This window comes from Mesoplodon mirus, assembly GCF_964341445.2.
Source record: "Mesoplodon mirus genome assembly, chromosome: 13".
NCBI lineage: Eukaryota > Metazoa > Chordata > Mammalia > Artiodactyla > Ziphiidae > Mesoplodon > Mesoplodon mirus.
Window position 1 is genome coordinate 81,580,204 of NC_138989.1, and position 22,669 is coordinate 81,602,872.

Below are 22,669 nucleotides of genomic sequence, written 5' to 3' on the forward strand. Positions count from 1 at the left end.
ATAAAACGTAGTGCCTACATTTTTTTCCCAGTTGCTTAAGATTTTGTTTTTCATATCACCTTCTTAAATCGTTTGCTTACGTTTTTAATGTATAGTATAAGATAGGGTTCTAAATTTATCATTTTATTTGCACATCCAATTGCCCTCAGTTTGTTACTAGTCCATCTTTCCCTAATGGTCTGGAATGCTTTCTCATTCTGGAATCTGTTTTCTGTTGCATAATGTTCTATTTTTTCCATTCTTATACAGGCACTGCATTTTTTTTTTTTTTTGGTCTACATTATAATTATAGTATGCTCAGATAACAAGTAGGGCAATTGTTTCTCATGGAAAGAGTGAGCCAAGAGGTTGTTTGGAAAACAAGTGACTTCCTTTGGGTTTTAGAGATTTAAAACAAAAACTCAGTGGGCTTAAGAAAGCTGTTAGAATGATACAATTTCAGCTCATACAGACAGATTAATTAAAGTGCATTGAAATTATAATTTAAAAGACTTATTTAGAAGCCATTATTTTTCTAAGACAGCTAAATTTAAATTTTTATACTTAGGTGATTGTGGAAGCAAGAGTATCATTTATTAGTCCAAAATACTTTCAGCAATGATTCCAAACAAACCAGCAAATGCATATACCTATACATACTTATACTTGGCTCGGAGCTGTTTCATGGCATCATTATCTGCAATTTCCTATTTCTATTGGTGAACTAATTAACATTCTCACATAGATATTCATTAAACCTTGATTTGGAGCAGGAGATAAGCATAAAAACAACAGAAGACAAATATTTGCATGTAAAACATCTGCTTTGTCAGCACTACGATTCTAGCTGTATTAATTTAGCAATAATAATATAGCCTAGAGAGGATTTATCAGGATAGTTTGTATATTGAGGTTAATGCCCTTGCAAATGAGTTTATATTTACATAGTCTACATTGCGGGAGTCTTCAAAACATTCTTTAAAATGTATTAGGTATATGGGCTTCCCTGGTGGCGCAGTGGTTGGGAGTCCGCCTGCCGATGTGGGGAACACGGGTTCGTGCCCCGGTCTGGGAGGATCCCATGTGCCATGGAGCGGCTGGGCCCGTGAGCCATGGCCGCTGAGCCTGCGCATCTGGAGCCTGTGCTCCGCATGGGAGAGGTCACAACAGTGAGAGGCCCGCGTACCACAAAAAAATAAATAAATAAAAAATTAAAAAAATATATATATATATATATTAGGTATAGATAGCTAACATGATTCCATAACATCTGCATTAAAATTACATGAAACCTTATACCAATCATTATGCTAAATTTGTATTTCCTCACAGTAGAATAATGAGTTAAAGACTGGATAATAAAAGTGTAAAAATAATACACCTAGCCAGAATTTATTTTTATTTAGATGGAATTCTGTTAAGGGTAATGCTTGCCAATTCTTATTCGTGCTAGACATAGGAAACTTGGACATGTTAAAATTAATTCTATCTCTACCTTGCCTTCATGCTCATGTTCAAAATTACAGATGTAGGATTTATTTAACCTGTGACTGTATCATTACAATAAAATGATTTTCCAATAATTGAAGCCAAATTTTGGAAAGAGATCTATGGACAATTTAATTCATACTACATTAAGCCTAAATATAAATAAATATAATTAATATTATAACAGAAGAATTCTGATAAGCATTTCCAATTAATCAGTCCTACAGACCTGGTGTTACTATATTTATTGTGATCAAGACAATTATTTTATGGTCCTAGAGGGACTATTCAATTATACCTGGTGTGCTAACCCCAGATATATTTTGCACTGAAATATTTATTCTTACTTCAAGTCTTTTATTATTAGTCACATAATATTTTTATTGTTTGGTAATAGACTTATTCAAAGTATAATCATCAATACGTATCTTTTGTTTTCCATTAGCAGCTTTCCTTCTTTCCAAAGTACTCTGCCTAATGTCCACATTGTTCTTTTTTAATAAGTTTTTTTTTTTAACAGAAATGTGCCTGTGTTTTCTGTTGTGTCTTTCTCTGTTGCTTAGTTTTGCTTTCTCTTGAGCATAATGGGGAGAGTTTATGGAATTTGCTTTCTGTTCAGAAAGAGTTACTTCCTCACTGAATTGACACTGAACTAAAATCAGGTATGATGTATAGCACAGGCCCACATTCCCACCTCCCTGTGGCAATGCCTTCATTTAGGCCAGGTGCCCACTGGAAGCCACACCCTACTTCACACCCTGAGGACACAGCAAAAAGGAAACAGTAAAACCCCTGCCCTAAGGAGCACACGTGCAGTCTGGAAGCACCGAAACCTACCTTTGGCAGCAGAATTTTTGGAGTACTATTGTTAGGGGAACCATTGACCCGAAACCACTGGCCCTGGCCAAGCCCCATAGTAAACATTTGCATGAGTTATCTTACAACAAGAGGTCCAGGTAAGGAATGCGGAACTAACAAGCTACCACCAACTGGAATAATTTGGGAAAGGTCAAAATGAGAGAGGAGACGCCAGTCCGTATGTCCTGACCCTTCTCGCTGGAATCCATCTTGGCTGAGCGATGTGCGGGACACGAGGAAGGACCCTGAGTCAGAGTGATTGGCCAGAGACAACCCGGAAACTAACTCCATTACCATAAAACCCGAGACTGTGAGCCACGTGGCAGAGCAGTTCTCCTGGGTTCCCTTACCCTGCTGCTCTCCACCCAGGCGCCCCTTCCCAATAAGGTCTCTTGCTTTGTCAGCGCGTGTGTCTCCTTGGACAATTTATTTCCGAGTGTCAGACAAAAGCCCGCTCTTGGGCCCTGGAAGGCGTCCTCCTTCCTGCAACACTATTATCTAGGCATTATATAACAGAGGTTTATAAGAAAAAGGTCTTAATTGTGGGTAAAACAAAATTTTAAGTTATGGGATTTAGATTGTATATTCCAAGTTCATTACTGATATCATGAACATGAGCATTATATCAATGGAATCATAGGAGAATCAAATTCCTCACTTATATCATTGACAAATATTTATAAGAATTTCAAAAAAAAGACAATATAAAATTCACATTTTTATCAAAATTTATAAAGGATTTCACTCTAATGCCTTCCAAGCAGTCCACGTATTCATTCTTCCTCTATTAATTGCTCACTTACATTCATCTTCTCTTGTATTTTTTTCTTGTGCTTATATGGACTGCTAGGGAGGAGAGCTCCTGTGTTCAATTCTTTGATTATGTGTTTGCCTGAGGAACTTCAGAAAGAGTTTCATGTTTGTCTTCTCTGAATATATCAAAGAATTAGGTCACAATGGATATCTCCAGTGTCTAAATTAAGTTTGGTCCGTGTAGAAAAGATAATCTAGAAAAGAAAATAGTTTTCTTTAAGCTAATTCTTGGATTTTTGTCGCTCTTTGCCCCTATAAGAATATTTCCATTTGTTGACCGATGCAACTTGAACTTTTTCCTCATATTTGTAATTACAGATACTCTAATGTTACATTTGCAAATGTCAGCTGACACTTAATTTAAGAAGCACACCTGTCATGTTAATTCTTAATCTATTTTCTCCAGAAGCTCTGTGCATGGCTAAATCTGATGGTGTTAATATTTGGCATGTGAAAAAGGTTAAAAAGTGCCCTCCAAAGTAAACTGCTGTTCTTAAAATAAGATTATCTTATTTCCATATTCCATCCCTTTATAAAAAGAGGCTACAAAGATTTTATTTTGACTATAATAAAGAAGTGGACTTCATTGAAATAGCTTGAACAACTTAGAGCAATTGTTCTATGGCAATTTCATATATTTTATTGATTTTGTGCAAACAGCAATTTGTGTGACTTCTATATTCAATAATGTGTTAGAGAAGATACAGTGTTTATTTTACATCTTCAATTTTATATTAATATCCACTGATAAGAGAGTAGACAACTTTTACTAAGAGATAACATAGCTATATGAAAGTGAGAATTAATGCTAAAACTCTCATATGCAAACATGTTGATAAAAAAGCAAATTTCCAATACATAATAGAAAGAAAAAAATCAAGATAATTTAGAATCACAAATGCAAAAAGAGTTAGGAAGGTTATAGGCATTCTCTAGAAAATTTAGCATCAAATGTGCTTTACTGGATGAAAATTAAGAGAATATACTTGGATTTATATCAAACTATAATCTTCCTGTGAATTAGAAAATAAATTAATATTTCTCTTATTTGTATATATCAGCAGTAATGGAGTAGTTATTTATGATTTTCAAATGCTACCAAAACATGGAAGTCCACCACCTTAAGATACGTTTTGTTTTGCTTCTTGGGGCTTTGTTGCCTAGAAGATATGACAGGTCAGATAAGATACCTGATAAGGAGAAAAATACTGAATAATTTATCAAAAAATATTGAGTGGTGTGCATCGACAGATGAATGGATAAAGAAGATGTGGCACATATATACAATGGAATATTACTCAGCCATAACAAGAAACGAAGTTGAGTTATTTGTAGTGAGGTGGATGCACCTAGAGTCTGTCATACAGAGTGAAGTAAGTCAGAAAGAGAAAAACAAATACCGCATGCTAACACATATATATGGAATCTTAAAAAAAAGGTTCTGAAGAACCTAGGGGCAGGACAGGAATAAAGATGCAGATGTAGAGAATGGACTTGAGGACATGGGGAGGGGGAAGGGTAAGCTGGGACAAAGTGAGAGAGTGGCATGGACACATATACACTACCAAATGTAAAATAGATAGCTAGTGGGAAGCAGCCGCATAGCACAGGGAGATCAGCTCGATGTTTTGTGACCACCTAGAGGGGTGGGATAGGGAGGGTGGGAGGGAGATGCAAGAGGGAGGAGATATGGGGATATATGTTTACATATAGCTGATTCACTTTGTTATAAAGCAGAAACTAACACACCATTGTAAAGCAATTATACTCCAATAAAGATATTTTAAAAAATATCTTGAGTGGTAAATATTTCCAATGGGATGAGAAAGAGAATATTTTCAAGAAACTTCTAATCCAGTAAAAACAATCTACAGGTACTGTTGGACATATAACTATAAACAAATAGGTTAAGCAATGGATATGAAATGTCATGATAGGGGAAAACAGGCCATGAGATGAGCTGGAAATTAGAGAGGGATAGCAGAGGAAGTCCAGTGTAAAATGGCCTGGAATGAGGAAATAATTTGTATCAGAAACAGGAGAGGCCTATGGAACAATGTGAGATGCACTCCAAGTGGTAAGAACAGTACAGTATAGCAAACAGTGCAATTTGGCTAACGTAAATGATTCTTAAAGAGGTATTACAGGTCATAAAGTTGAGGTGGAGAACTTGTCTATGTAGAGACTTTCCTTTAAAAGTATAGCTACAGGGCCTCCCTGGTGGCGCAGTGGTTGGGAGTCCGCCTGCCGATGCGGGGGGTGCGGGTTCGTGCCCTGGTCCGGGAGGATCCCGCATGCCGCGGAGTGGCTGGGCCCGTGGGCCATGGCCGCTGGGCCTGCGCGTCCGGAGCCTGTGCTCCGCGGTGGGAGAGGCCACAGCAGTGAGAGGCCCGCGTACCGCAAAAAAAAAAAAAAAAAAAAAAAAAAAAAAAAAAAAAAAAAGTACAGCTACATACTTTATATTAAAAGTAACAGAAAAGTAAAAGGAAATGTATGGTATCAGCCATAGTCTTTGAATGTAAAAAAGAGTATTATAAAAATCAATGTCACATATTTATAAATAGCCAACTTCAAACCTGTATTTTTTCAAACACAAAGCTAATAAGCAAAAGAACTGTGTGTGGTCTGAATGGATTCGTGCTTTCTATAATTACCTTATTCCAATTAAGATATTGGGAAACTGGAACTATCTTCAGCATTTTAAGACTAAAAACGTGTGTTTAAATTAACTATAACATTTTATGACTCCTCAATTTAAGAGAATATGTGTAATCTAAACTGAATATAAGACTAAAATGAATATAAAACCACCATTAATAAATAATATTTTAAATTTTATTTTCATCAATTTGCCTATTTATTAACTTTGAAAGGAGAAAGCTTTGACAGAAATTAGCATATGCATGTTTCTGAAAATCTAGTAATTTGAGAAGGTTGAGGAAGGAAATCAATAAAAAATGAGAGGCTCCAGCAGTACCAAAGTTTTTAACTTGGAAACTGGACCATGTTTGTTTTAACATATCTTCCAAAATTATAGATGCTTTCTTGGCAAGTTCTAATTTCAGAATTGTATTTAATTATGCTTAACCATTCAAAAATCTTAAGACAAATATTATCTATTAATTAGATGAATGACAAAAGTATACAGGAGGACATTTTTGTCATATTTGTCACACATACAGAAATAACTGACTGGCATAGATCAGATAAATATTATTTTAATAATTATTTTTGGTCAGTGGAAAATTGCTTCAAAAGTTTGAAACTATTGGGAACTTGTAAGTATACTTACAAGTAAGTAGGTTGAAATCAGCTGACATAGTCAAAAGACCATATGCCTTTGTGTTCACACAGTATTTAAAACTTTACAGAGCCAGCTGGCTTTATTTCATAATCTAATTACATATAAAAATGTTCAGCTAAATACTGAAAATGCTTGCCAAAAATTATTTATATATCTTCATCCTCCATGTCATTGAATTTATATGTTTTATAACTCCTATCCTTATAATTACTGCTTTGTTTTTCATTATTCAACTTTTAATAAAATATCATTTACTTCACCTAATACATTTTGCTCTGCCTAATAAATTAGTATCGATGTTACGTGAATTATAAAGGAAAATAGTCTTTTGAGGGCAGACATATGTATACACATATATATATGTGTGTATATCTATCTATCTATCTATATATATATCAATACCAAGCATATATATATGCTTCATATGTATATGAAGCAAGGAAAAAGAGGGCGTTCCACATTCAACATATGCCATTACAATGTAAAGGTGCAATACTCATTCAACAAAAACAACAACAAAGCTCTTATTTGACAGTAAGGGAGATATATATTAAATGAATGCATACAACAAAATTTTTATCCTAATAATGCATATTCTCTTCATAGTACTTATACAACATAGCTGAATTTTGGATGAAAGGAGCTGCTTTTTGATAGATGTACCTCTGTTATCTAATCCTTTCTTTTTAGTTACAAATTTTTAGTAAGATATTACACCCCCTTTCTTAAAATTTATAAAAATCAACATTTTCTGCTCATATGTTATGATTTATGTTTCTTTAAAAATTGCGTTTGGCCATGGAAGACAAATGCATTGGTTAATAGCAAAATAAATGGTTTTCTTTGTTTTATTTTCTTAAATATTTGAAAACATCTTTTCATTTTTGTTTTTTTACAAAATTATATTTTAAAAGTACTCTGAATCCTTAATATCTTCCCATCATAGGAAGAAAAAGTTCTTATACACTAAAGTCATTGATAATTCATTTATGCTAGAAAAAATGATCATGAACAGCATTTACAAAATAAATGGGAAATCTTTTCTATAAAGTTAACATTTTCATGGGCTCATTATAACAAAGTTATAATTTTATGTTTTCATGATTTTAGGATTGCTTACTCTAAGTGAATCAATTATGAAGACTTGAATAGGAATCTCCTTTTGGATCTTCTCTCTATATTTTTTAAATCTGAAATTGCATGTTTTAATTTATGGGGACAATTTTACAATTTCACAATTTAGAGAAAAATGACACTCTGCCTTTCTAGAACATTTTCTAATGTTCTCACTCTACTTCTATTGCCTGGATCCTTGAAATCAAATATTGCTCTGTTACCAAAAGTACTATTTCATGGTCAGCCAGTTAAGATAGATTCATGGCTTAAAACTGGCTCTTAAACCATCTCTCCACTATTCAATTTTCCCAGTCCTCAGTTATGGCCCAACTGGGCTATTCACCATTTTTATCATATTTCTGAACTTTTCTATCTACTTTTTTTTTCAGACCCAGAAGTCACTCTCTTCTTCCAAAAGGTGTGCATTCCTTTAAACCTACTTCAACTCATTTCTCTTTGATAAAGCATATTACATGCTATCTCCCCTCCAATAATCTCTCTCTTCTTTGAATCCAGTTCTTTTTGTCTCTACTGTTCATTTGGGAATTTGTTTTTTCTTTATTTGGTATTGTTTGAACTAGCTGTTATTTACCTGACTGTGTGTCCTAGAACAGAGGAGCCATGTCTAAAACTGTTTTCTATCTGCCACTCTGATAAAATACTTACACTGTACAATTTTGTTACTTAACTGCTGGATCTAAATTTGGGTGGCTCGCTTTATTGTTCCAATTATATATTTCTGACTAGGCATTTCCCTACCTAGATTTCAGGGTCATTTCATAAAGAAAGAATGGCTTATTTTTCCCATGTTACCTGCAAATGCAGTGGTCATGAGACTACCTCTTAGGAAACTGAGCATCCCTGTTAGATTCCAGTGAACTGTTCAAGGAAACTTTTGGCCTTATTCTACATAACAAATTGCAAAAAAAGATGATTAAATCTATAAAGTGGTTATCTGTTAAATTGAGACAATATATTATTAACATGTATATAATACATATATATGTATCTTCAGATAGAAAAATATATATATAGAGAGAGAGAGACAGAGAGAGAGAGAGAGACAGAGAGAGACAGAGAGGAGAATGTGTATAAATAAATATGCACTGTGGGTGGGAAGTGGGCTTGGATAGGAAAATCAAACTAATCTGGTGAAATTTCAGAACCTGAAGGAAAATGTTTCATTCTTTTCTGAATCAATTTAAGCAACATTGCCCCTTGAGATAAACAAAACAAAAGCCCACATAAACTTAACTACAATTAAACCATTTTAAACTGTGTAGCATTACAAAATATTGGCTATTATTATTTTCTATTAATCTTTTGTCTAAGGTTTAAGTTAGAGAGAATAACATCACTACTATCTAAGGTAAAAACAATGCCTTCTGTAACAAAAGGACTCAAAATATTCATAATACCTATTTTCTTTTTACAAATCACTTTATCCTATCATGATTTATTGATAATTATGACTGAGACGTTTACGGAGATAATCTTAGGGTCAGAGAAAATGAGTGATGGTTTCAAATTCCAATGTTGCTACTTATGTTTAATAAAGAATCTGCCTCTCAGTCTCTTCATCTAGAAAATGTAAGTAAAACCATCTGGCATAGTTGTTTTGCAACCAAAGATAAGGTATAAAAACACCTGGCACTGTGTGTGTTTCATAAGAGACATTTAACAAGTAGAAACAATACTGTTTTCATTATCTTTTGAGAATTAACACATTAATTTGTACGTCTATGTTTTATTATGCCAATTATAATCTACTATACAATTTTCCCTTCTCTTATCCAGTATCCATGACTAAACCTAATTTATCAACATGTCAATTTGCTCTCTGGAAGTCTTTAACATCGTGGTTATTTCAAACTTTATATTCTGTAAATTACAACCTTCTAAATCAAATGAACTTTAAGCTGTTTTAGCATATTGAAATTTTATGTAGAAGTGATAAAGCAAAATAGTCTGTTCAGGGGTGGTAGGATAATGACTGATTTTATGATTTCATTCGGCTTCCAAATGCCTATATTCATTGTATGTCAGGCACTCTGGTAGGCAATGGGGTTATAGGCATGAAAACAACTAAACTCTTGCTTTTGGGCATATCTCAGTCTTACCGAGAAGGAAGAAAACCACTATCCATAGTGAAACTTATAAATACCATATTAAAAGTCTGGACAATATATCATGAGGACCCAAAGAAGGGAAGAGGCGCATAGCACTACATGCTACGGCTTCCGTGGAGGGGACAGTAAAGGAGTCGATGCCTAAGGACCATAGATTGTCAAATGGACAAGGACAAGAAGAAAGATTCCCAGCACAGTTCTACACCAGCACTAGTAGCAGGGGAGGCCTTTCAACCAGATGCTGTAGCAAAGAAATTTAAATGACCATGTAAAAGCCAATCTAAAAGTAATAAGGCGACCTGAAAACAGAGAGAACTTTCTCTTTTAACATCTCCTCCAGGGTAATTGTGACATAGATTTAGAAAAAGTTTAAATACACTTACTGCAAGGATACGAAATACTGTCTTTAAGTTCCCCAACCTGATGTAAGAAAAAAATTATAAATCTATATTATCCCCTTTTACAACTAATGTGACATTAGTATTCATTTACATAGATTCAGCCTTGATAAGTAGTCAAAACCTCTCTTTCTAAGAAATAAAGTCTTATAGCATAGTGTGGGAATATAGAAACATATTTTTTTATAGTACAGTAAAAATATATAAAAATATATTTATATATATTATAATAATATATATTAAAGTAAAGTATATAAAGTAAAATATATAAAAATATACAAAGTAATTAAAGCCATGTTGAAAGCAAATTTCTATCTGCAAATTCATCTTGACAGAAGGAAAAGTGCTACCACACACAACATAATCAATTTGTTTCTTCAAATCGTCTTTCCTCTTATCTGAATGTGTGCATACCATGTATTCTTTTCCTATTCTTTAACAGAGCTAACCACTTGCACTGTTTTGCATCCATTTTTCAGATATTTATGTTCATTAAACGCCTTCTAATTCATACGCAAGACACTGAGTTAGACCTTGAGAGAGGTGCAGTTGGATGACATAACATGAAGGCTTTAAAGATGTTGCCTAAACGTTATGTAGCAAATGAGAAAGTTATAAGTAGAATAAAGGAAGCTAAGATGGGCTTAGAGAATGACACTACCACTTGGAGTGAAGAGGCGTTTTTTTGCCTCACATGTTTTACTTTGACTGCTCAGATTTTATCTATATAAATGAAAAACATGAAGATGAAATCATTTTAAATCAAAAAGTTTTTATCTCTTCATAATTCTGCAAAATATGCTTCAGTAAGGAATGAACTGTTAGTTGCTACATCTTCTCAGTCACATTAGAGGTTTGAATGACAGTCCCAGGTTCGATTCCATTCTGTCAGGGATATGGAGATCAGACAGTGCACAGAACTCTCCTTTCTTTTAAACTAGCAACTGCTATTATGAAAGTGAGAGGTGCCCTTCCAATATGCTCAACCAGAAATCTTTCTCAGCTAAGCAGATGGCAAAGCTCTTCTACTATGCTGACAATTTGCAGATAAACGGAAGTCTTACTTGGCCAATCTCTGTACTGCTGTACATCAGGAAAAGAGCAAAAATACAGAAAAATCTATGTGTCCCAAAAGAATGAGGACAGTCATATTTAGAAAGAGTGTTAAGACCTTTTGTATCACGTTGGCAAAGCCTAACTCCAGAAGCCATACAACAAAAGCAGTGTTACTGGTAACCACACTGATAGGCTTTTCCCATACAGTGAAATTTTGTTTAAAAAATTGAAATAGATTCACCTAAATAGAAGAGTTTAGAAATGTAAATCAAATGAAGGAAAATAATTGACTTTAGATTGAAAATAGATTTGTCTTAGGTGTATTTTTTTTCATTTTTCACAGGAAAATTTGGGGGTCCTACTTATTTTCAGCTTATAATATACTGAAGTTTGCATTATTAGCATTATTTAAAAAGTCATAATATTGCTTTAGTGATTTTACAATGTGGATAAGCTTTCAAATTCATGCAGGTTATACAATTAAATTTTTTACTTTCTTTAGTATTTTGAGATTTTTGAATAAACAATGGTTTTCTGTTGCCATAAGCTAATACCTTTCATTTTCTTCTTTCTCGTTCTTTAATAATTTTAAAGCTGTCACCAATGTTGTTATTCTCATCTTCTTTTCAAACACACACATTCCCTAAAAGCACGAAAGAGCAACTAAAATGTTATAGATTTCTACATTCAGTAGAACGTAGACTCCATGAGAGCAGGGCGGCTGCCTTGTTTATTTCCCCTTTACTAGCTCCAGCAGTGTCTTGCAGGAGTAGATATTTTCTTCCTCTTTCTCCTTCTTGAAATGAAGTATTAATATCAAGCTGTATCTATAGTGTTTCAACGGATTCTGATGTTCTCATTAAAACAAAATCTATAATTCCAAATTCTATCTCCATATATTTACCTGTAAAGTGCCCATGTGAGACCCTTGTATTTCACTTGTCTTAAAATATTTTAGGCAGGAAAGGTTTAATGAACATGACACCTCTCTCGCACAGGGGTGAAATGCACTGTTATAAAATCTTAGTGGGAGCCTCTCTGATTTATGGCAGAAAGGAAAATCTACTCCATTAAAGGCACAAGCCTTCAGAGTGTTCTGTCCAAAACCGTTTAACCCCTTGGTTATGCCTGACAGGAAGACCTGGGAGAAGCAGGACCAGTGAGCAGACGTTACTGTGAGATAACTGAGAGGTGCGCTGACTGGCTTCTCCTCCCCTGGCCTTGTTACAAATAGAAACAGACAGCCACCGTCAACCTGGCTAGGCGATGGGAGTCAAAAGGCCCTCCTGACCAAAAATAACTACAAAATCCTGCTTTGTTTTCACCACTTCCAACATCGTCAGCCCTTTTAGTGCCCTTATGTGCTCTTTATTTTATTATTATTTTCTTTAATTTCCTTTATTTTTGGCTGCACTGGGTCTTCATTGCTGCCCGTGGACATTCTCTAGTTGTGGCAAGGGGGAGTTACTCTTTGTTGCCTAGCACAGGCTTCTCATTGCGGTGGTTTCTCTTCTTGTGGAGCACGGGCTCTAGGCGCCCGGGCTTCAGTAGTTGTGGCCCGTGGGCTCAGCAGTCGTTGCTCCAGGCTCTAGAGCACAGACTCAGTAGTTGTGGTGCACGGGCTTAGTTGCTCCGTGGCATGTGGGATCTTCCCGGACCAGGGATCGAACCCGTGTCCCCTGCATTGGCAGGTGGATTCTTAACAACTGCGCCACAGGGAAGCCCCCTCATGTGCTCTTTAGCTAGCTTAAGACATTATTTAAGTTTAAGAGGATAATTAATTTTCTACCAAATTAGCTGAGATTGGTTTATCCAGTTATTCATTGTTAACGATCTGAAGATCCTTGGAGAAATAAGGAAAATAAAAGGATAATTTAGGTAATAGAATAAGATAAGAAGGCTCCAAGAGTACTGAACTTTATCAGGCAGGGTAAATGTTCTAATTTCTAACCAGGGGAAAGTTTAGGTGAGAAAGTAAGATTAGAGGTATTTGTGAACTATGGTACATTTGAAGGAGAGGGCTAGATGTGTCAGTCATCTAGTGACAGCTTAGAGTTTTGTACCCTTTTGAAAAGAGGTGTGCAAATACCACTGTCACCATCAGAACCTATACTTGTCCTTGGAGGAAGAAAGAAGACGTTTTTCATACGCTTCAAGTGAGAAAATCTTAAATCTCTTCTGCACTCCCCGCCTCCAATGCACCCACATTATTTTACAAATATTGTCTGTATATGGCAAAGGGGAGCTGTATTCCCCATGGCAACTGGATTTTGCTTACCTGGCTGATACACGGATGGAAGGAATGAAGCAGTGGAGGTGATCAGCAAGAAGAGTAGACAGCTGAATAATAAGAATCACCTCTTAAGAGCATAAAGGCCAACACACCTTAAACACATAGAACTTTTTCCTTTTTTCTAACCCATAACATCTGAGGGAAAATTACCTTCTAGAAGAATTACATCCTGCTCTTTACTCTGCATGCACTGATTGTTTATTTAGTGTTTAAATCATGTAAGATACAGCAATAATACATTTACTATAGTGAGAACTGGAAAGAATTATTTGTTAAAGCAAGGGAATGATTTCTGGGGGAAAAAATCATAGCGGTTTCCTTAAATTAGATTTTCTATTTGCTTAGCAGAAATTTAATTATGTATTGTGTAGTCAATAGGCAGCATTCTTGCATCCAGATTTTTAAACAGAGCTTAAAGATAACAGAGTACTTATCTCAGGGTAGTGGCATTTTGAGAAGCTTACTTTGTGCACATGGATTTTAGGCTAGATTTAAATGTAAGGCAGTTTTTAGGAGAAAACATAAAAAAGTATCTGTACTTTATCTTGATTCAAAGACAGTTTGGTCATGCATGGAGTTGTTACATTGACCTGGAGAGCTTGTGTTAAGCTCCCCTCACTGAGTGAAGTGTTCAGGGATTAACGCACAAAGTGATATACCTGCTTCATTATTATTAATATATTTTTAATTGCAACTAACATTCATTAAGCTAGGCATTGTATTAGGGGTTGGAGGGATAAAAATAAATAAAAGGGCTCTACTCTTTTCTTTTTTAAAAACATCTTTATTGGAATATAATTGCTTTACAATGGTGTGTTAGTTTCTGCTTTATAACAAAGTGAATCAGTTATACATATATATATGTCCCCATATCTCCTCCCTCTTGCGTCTCCCTCCATCCCACCCGCCCTATCCCACCCCTCTAGGTGGTCACAAACCACCTAGCTGATCTCCCTGTGCTATGCAGCTGCTTCCCACTAGCTATCTACTTTACATTTGATAGTGTATATATGTCCATGCCACTCTCTCACTTTGTCCCAGCTTACCCGTCCCCCTCCCCGTATCCTCAAGTCCATTCTCTAGTAGGTCTCTGTCTTTTTTCCCATCTTGCCCCTAGGTTCTTCATGACCTTTTTTGTTTTTGTTTTTGTTTAGATTCCATATATATGTGTTAGCGTATGGTATTTGTTTTCCTCTTTCTGACTTACTTCACTCTATATGACAGACTCTAGGTCCATCCACCTCACTACAAATAACTCAATTTCATTTGTTTTCATGGCTGAGTAATATTCCATGGTATATATGTGTCACAACTTCTTTATCCATTCATCTGTTGATGGACACTTAGGTTGCTTCCATGTCCTGGCTATTATAAATAGAGCTGCAGTGAATATTGTGGTACATGACTCTTTTTGAATTGTGGTTTTCTCACGGTATATGCCCAGTAGTGGGATTGCTGGGTTGTATGGTAGTTCTATTTTTAGATTTTAAGGAACCTCCATACTGTTCTCCATAGTGGCTGTATCAATTTACATTCTGACCAACAGTGCAAGAGGTTTCCCTTTTCTCCACACCCTCTGCAGCATTTATTATTTGTAGATTTTTTGATGTTGGCCATTCTAACTGGTGTGAGATGATGTATCATTACAGTTTTGATTTGTATTTCTCTAATGATTAATGATCTTGAGCATTCTTTCATGTGTTCATTGGCAATCTGTATATCTTTTTTGGAGAAATGTCTGTTTAGGTCTTCTGCCCATTTTTGGATTGGGTTCTTTGTTTTTTTTATATTGAGCTGCATGAGCTGCTTGTAAATTTTGGAGATTAATCATTTGTCAGTTGCTTCATTGGCAAATATTTTACCCCTTTCTGAGGGTTGTCTTGTCGTCTTGTTTATGGATTCCTTTCCTGTGCAAAAGATTTTAAGATTTATTAGGTCCCATATGTTTATTTTTGTTATTTCCAGTTCTCTAGGAGGTGGGTCAAAAAGGATCTTGCTGTGACTTATGTCTTAGAGTGCTCTATGTTTTCCTATAAGAGTTTGATAGTGTCTGGCCTTACATTTAGGTCTTTAATCCATTCTGAGTTTAGTTTTGTTTATGGTGTTAGGGAGTATTCTAATTTCATTCTTTTACATATAGCTGTCCAGTTTTCCCAGCACCACTTATTGAAGAGGCTGTCTTTTCTCCACTGTATATTCCTGCCTCCATTATCAAAGATAAGGTGACCATATGTGCATGGGTTTATCTCTGGGTTTTCTATCCTGTTCCATTTACCTATATTTATATTTTTGTGCCAGTACCATACTGTCTTGATTATTGTAGCTTTGTAGTATGGTCTGAAGTCAGGGAGCCTGATTCCTCAAGCTCCGTTTTTCTTTCTCAAGATTTCTTTGGCTATTCAGGGTCTTTTCTGTTTCCATACAAATTGGGAACTTTTTTCTTCTACTTCTGTGAAAAATGCCAGTGGTAGTTTGATAGGGATTGCATTGAATCTGTAGATTGCTATGGGCAGTATAGTCATGTTCACAATGTTGATTCTTCCAGTCCAAGAACATGGTATGTCTCTCCATCTATCTGTATCACCTTTAACTTCTTTCATCAGTGTCTTATAATTTTCTGCATACAGGTCTTTTGTCTCCTTAGGTAGGTTTATTCCTAGATATTTTATTCTTTTTGTTGCAATGGTAAATGGGAGTGTTTCCTTAATTTCACTCTCAGATACTTCATCATTACTGTATAGGAATGCCAGAGATTTCTGTGCATTAATTTTGTATCCTGCTACTTTACCAAATTCATTGATTAGCTCTAGTAGTTTTCTGGTAGCATCTTTAGGATTCTCTATGTATAGTATCGTGTCATCTGCAAACAGTGACAGATTTACTTCTTTTCCAATTTGGATTCCTTTTATTTCTTTTTCTACTCTGATTGCTGTGGCTAAAACTTCGAAATCTATGTTGAATAATAGTGGTGAGAGTGGGCAACCTTGTCTTGTTCCTGATCTTCGTGGAAGTGGTTTCAATTTTTCATGATTGAGGATGATGCTGGCTGTGGGTTTGTCATATATGGCCTTTATTATGTTGAGGAAAGTTCCCTCTATGCCTGCTTTCTGGAGGGTTTTTATCATAAATGGGTGTTGAATTTTATTGAAAGCTTTCTCTGCTTCTATTGAGATGATCATATGGTTTTTCTCCTTCAGTTTGTTAATATGGTGTATCACATTCATTGATTTGTGTAAATTGAAGAATTCTTGCATTCCTGGGATAAACCCCACTTGATCATGGTGTATGATCCTTTTAATGTGCTGTTGGATTCTGTTTGCTAGTATTTTGTTGAGGATTTTTGCATCTTTGTTCATCAGTGATATTGGCCTGTAGTTCTCTTTCTTTGTGACATCTTTGTCTGGTTTAGGTATCAGGTGATGGTGGCCTCGTAGAATAAGTTTGGGAGTGTTCTTCCCTCTGCTCTATTTTGGAAGAGTTTGAGAAGGATAGGTGTTAGCTCTTCTCTAAATGTTTGACAAAATTTACCTGTGAAGCCATCTGGTCCTGGGCTTTTGTTTGTTGGAAGATTTTTAACCACAGTTTCAATTTCAGTGCTTGTGATTGGTCTGTTTATATTTTCTATATCTGCCTAGTTCAGTCTCAGAAGGTTGTGCTTTTCTAAGAATTTGTCCATTTCTTCCAGTTTGTCCATTTTGTTGGCATAGAGTTGTTTGTAGTAATCTCTCATGATCCTTTGTATTTCTGCACTGTCAGTTGTTACTTCTCCTTTTTCATTTCTAATTCTATTGATTTGAGTCTTCTCCCTTTTTTTCTTGATAAGTCTGGCTAATGGTTTCTCAATTTTGTTTATCTTCTCAAAGAACCAGCTTTTAGTTTTATTGATTTTTGCTATCATTTTCTTCATTTCTTTTTCATTTATTTCTGATCTGATCTTTATGATTGCTTTCCTTCTGCTAACTTAGGGGTTTTTTGTTCTTCTTTCTCTAATTGTTTTAGGTGTAAGGTTAGGTTGTTTATTTGAGATGTTTCTTGTTTCTTGTGGTAGGATTGTATTGCTATAAACTTCCATCTTAGCACTGCCTTTGCTGCATCCCATAGGTTTTGGGTTATCGTGTTTTCATTGTCATTTGTTTCTAGATGGTTTTTGATTTCGTCTTTGATTTCTTCAGTGATCTCTTGTTTATTAAGTAGTGTATTGTTTAGCCTCCATGTGTTTGTATTTTTTACAGATGTTTTCCTGTAATTGATATCTAGTCTCATAGCATTGTGGTTGGAAAAGATACTTGATATGATTTCAATTTTCTTAAATTTACCAAGGCTTGATTTGTGACCCAAGATATGCTCTGTCCTGGAGAATGTTCCATGAGCACTTGAGAAGAATGTGTATTCTGTTGTTTTTGGATGCAACGTCCTATAAATATCAATTAAGTCCATCTTGTTAAATGTATCATTTAAAGCTTGTGTTTCCTTATTTGTTTTCATTTTGGATGATCTGTCCTGTGGTGAAAGCGGGGTTTTAAAGTCCCCTACTATGCTTGTGTTACTGTTGATTTCCCCTTTTATGGTTGTTAGTATTTGCCTTAGGTATTGAGGTGCTCCTATTTTGGGTTCATAAATATTTACAATGGCTATATCTTCTTCTTGGATTGATCCTTTGATCATTATGTAGTGTCTTTCTTTGTCTCTTGTAATAGTCTTTGTTTTAAAGTCTATTTTTTCTGTTATGAGAATTGCTACTCCAGCTTTCCTTTAATTTCCATTCGCATGGAATATCTTTTTCCATCCCCTCACTTTCAGTTTGCATGTGTCCCAGGGCCTGAAGTGGTCTCTTGTAGACAACATATGTACGGGTCTTGTTTTTGTATCCATTCAGCCAGTCTGTGTCATTTAATCCATTACATTTAAGGTAGTTATTGATATGTATGTTCCTCTTACCATTTCCTAAATTGTTTTGGGTTTGTTATTGTAGGTCTTTTCTAGGTGTTTCCCACCTAGAGAAGTTCCTTTAGTATTTGTTGTAAAACTGGTTTGGTGCTGCTGAATTCTCTTAGCTTTTGCTTGTCTGTAAAGGTTTTAATTTCTCCATCAAATATGAACAAGATCCTTGCTGGGTCTAGTAATCTTGTAGGTTTTCCTCCTTCACCTCTTTAAATATGTCCTGCCACTCCCTTCTGGCTTGCAGAGTTTCTGCTGAAAGATCAGCTGTTAACCTTGTGGGGATTCCCTTGTGTGTTATTTTTCCCTTGTTGCTTTTAATATTTTTTCTTTCTATTTAATTTTTGATAGTTTGATTAATATGTGTCTTGGTGTGTTTCTCCTTGGATTTATCCTGTATGGGCCTCTCTGTGCTTCCTGGACTTGATTAACTATTTCCTTTCCCATATTAGGGAAGTTTTCAACTATAATCTCTTCAAATATTTTCTCAGTCCCTTTCTTTTTCTCTTCTTCTTCTGGAACCCTTATAATTCGAATGTTGGGACATTTAACGTTGTCCCAGAGGTCTCTGAGACTGTCCTCAATTCTTTTCATTCTTTTTTCTTTATTCTGCTCTGCAGTAGTTATTTCCACTATTTTGTCTTTCAGGTCAGTTATCCGTTCTTCTGCCTCAGTTATTCTGCTATCAATCCCTTCTAGAGAATTTTTAATTTCATGTATTGTGTTGTTCATCACTGTTTGTTTGCTCTTTAGTTCTTCTAGGTCCTTGTTAAACGTTTCTTGTATTTTCTCCATTCTATTTCCAAGATTTTGGATCACCTTTATTATCATTATTCTGAATTCTTTTTCAGGTAGACTGCCTATTTCCTCTTCATTTGTTAGGTCTGGTGGGTTTTTACATTGCTCCTTCATCTGCTGTGTGCCTCTCTGTCTTCTAATTTTGCTGAACTTACTGTGTTTAGGGGTCTCCTTTTCGCAGGCTGCAGGTTTGTAGTTCCCATTGTTTTTGGTGTTTGTCCCCAGTGGCTAAGTTTGGTTCCGTGGGATGTGTAGGCTTCCTGGTGGAGGGGACTAGCGCCTGTGTTCTGGTGGATGAGGCTGTATCTTGTCTTTCTGGTGGGTAGGTCCACGTCTGGTGGTGTGTTTTGGGGTGTCTGCGACCTTATTATGATTTTAGGCAGCCTCTCTGCCAATGGATGGGGTTGTGTTCCTGTCTTGCTAGTTGTTTGACATAGGGTGTCCAGCACTGTAGCTTGCTGGTCGTTGAGTGGAGCTGGGTCTTGGTGTTGAGATGGAGATCTCTGGGAGATTTTTGCCGTTTGATATTACATGGAGCTGGGATTTCTCTTGTGGCCTAGTGACCTGAACTTGGTTCTCCCAACTCAGAGGCACAGCCCTGATGCCTCGCTGGAGCACCAAGAGCCTGTCATCCACACAGCTCAGAATAAAATTTAGAAAAATGAAAGAAAGAAAGAAGAACATAAAATAAAATAAAGTAAAATGAAATAAAATAATTAAAATTAAAAATAATTATTAAATTTTTTTAAAAAGTAAAAAAAAAAAAAGAAGGAAAGAAAGAAGAGAGCACCCAAACCAAAAAACAAATCCACCAATGATAACAAGTGCTAAAAACTATACTAAAAAAAAAAAACAACAAAAAACGGACAGAGAGAACCCTAGGACAAATGGTAAAAGCAAAGCTATACAGACAAAATCACACACAGAAGCATACACATACACACTCACAAAAAGAGGAAAAGGGAAAAAAAATATATATCGTTGGTCCCAAAGTCCAACTCCTCAATTTGGAATGATTCGTTGTCTATTCAGGTATTCCACAGATGCAGGTACATCAAGTTGATTGTGGGGATTTAATCCGCTGCTCCTGAGGCTGCTGGGAGAGCTTTCCCTTTCTCTTCTTTGTTCGCACAGCTCCCTGGGTTCAGCTTTGGATCTGGCCCCGCCTCTGCGTGTAGGTCGCCTGAGGACGTCTGTTCTTCGCTCAGACAGGATGGGGTTAAAAGAGCCGCTGATTCGGGGACTCTGGCTCACTCAGGCCAGGGGGAGGGAGGGGTATGGATGCGGGGCGAGCCTGCGGTGGCAGAGGCGGGCGTGACGTTGCACCAGCCTAAGGTGCGCCGTGCGTTCTCCCAGGGAAGTTGTCCCTGGATCAAGGGACCCTGGCAGTGGCGGGCCACACAGGCTCCCCGGAAGGGAGGTGTGGACAGTGACCTGCGCTCGCACACAGGCTTCTTGGTGGTGGCAGCAGCAGCTTTAGCGTCTCATGCTCGTCTCTGGGGTCCGCGCTGATAGCTGCAGCTGTGCCTGTCTCTGGAGCTCGTTTAATCCCCTCTCCTCACGCACCTCGAAACAATGGTCTCTTGACTTTTCAGCAGCTCCAGACTTTTTCCCGGACTCCCTCCCGGCCAGCTGTGGCGCACTAGCCCCTTCAGGCTGTGTTCACGCTGCCAACCCCAGTCCTCTCCCTGCGCTCCGACCTCCGAAGCCCGAGCCTCAGCTCCCAGCCCCGCCCGCCCACCCCAGCGGCCGAGCAGACAAGGCTCTCGGGCTGGTGAGTGCCTGTCGGCACCGATCCTCTGTGCGGGAATCTCTCCGCTTTGCCCTCCGCACCCCTGTGGCTGCGCTCTCCTCCGCGGCTCCGAAGCTTCCCCCCTCCACCACCTGCCGTCTCCGCCCGCGAAGGGGCTTCTAGTGTGTGGAAACCTTTCCTCCTTCACGGCTCCCTCCCACTGGTGCAGGTCCCGTCCCTATCCTTTTGTCTCTGTTGTTTCTTTTTCCTTTTGCCCTACCCAGGTACATTAGGAGTTTCTTACCTTTTGGGAGGTCTGAGGTCTTCTGCCAGCGTTCAGTAGGTGTTCTGTAACGGCTGTTCCACGTGTAGATGTATTTCTGATGTATTTGTGGGGAGGAAGGTGATCTCTGCGTCTTACTCTTCCACCATTTTGAAGCTAACTCCAAGGGCTCTACCCTTGAATAGCCTCACATACTAGAAAAAATAATGGACATGAGAATATGTAATTTTAAACCAATAATATAAGTGAATTCTCTGCAAAGTGGTCTAATTGGTAGGAAAACTAAAAGGTTAATTCTGCCTAAGACAGAGAACACAAACGGGATGCAATGTCAATTCTCTGGGCCTATTTGAGAGAAGGTTCTTAGACATGGTTGGAATATGAACAGAGACAAAATTTATGCAACAAAAGGGCCTATGACTAAATGGGAAAAAAGAGCTGTTTGGTGAAATGAAAACTGTAGGAACAGTGTGACAGAATCTCCACAGCAGTTATCTGCCTAACACAGTAGGAGAGACAGACATAATAGCAGATGTACCATGAAATGTAGAGAAAGCAAATTTAACATGTTTGGAGAAAAACAAATTCCAGAAAAAGTCCTCGGCCTTCTCTTGTTGGAGGGACAGGGGCCAACCTGTGAAATGAGTGAAGGCCACCCCAGAACACACGGGGGTCAGGATGGGAGGTGGGAGAGAGCAGGGTGTGGGCTGAGGCTATCAGCACTTCAGGAATACAGAGTGTCAAGTGAGGCCTGGAAAGTCAGGGAACAAGGCTGAAATGTGGGGTGGGGGGGCCTGGTTGGGAAGCCCTGAGGTAACTTCACTCTGCACCCTGGGACTTTCCCTCCACCTCAGAGGCACAGGAGGTAAACAGGCTGTACCAAGATAGAGCTGCATCTAAGGTTGATCACTCCAAAGACAGCATGCTTCCAAATGGGATATAATGCAAAGAAGCATTCGAAGAGGAAAGAATGTTGCTTACATTTGACTTTAGAAACACTGTTCAAAGCTCTGGTCAAGGGAAAGCTTTATCTCAAGGAAAGTTCACCTCCCCAGGAGTGCCTCTGCACTTGTGTTTGTTTGTATTATTGGTGCCATCTCAGTCATTGAAATCATAGGATGTCTTAGATGTCAGCATAAACTGAAAAGTGCTTATGAAATGTTCATTAGTCATTGCATAGTCCTGCCTTGGTGTGTGCTCTAAGGGAAATGTGTCTAAAGATCCCAGACTCATCAAAAGTATAGGATTATCCCATACTTAGAGGAGGATTTAATCATGGTAATCAAAAAAGAACAGAAATTTCCAGGTAGGAGCATTTCCCATGGAGGAGCAGGAAGTCAGTGAAGGAGAGGCAAGAGTTTCTGTTTATTCCCTGGTTTGTAACTAGAATGAATAGTTAGATAACAATGGTATTAATATGTCAATTTGCATTAATACTAATGTTATTATTATCATTAAGATAAACTATACCGATAACTTCATTA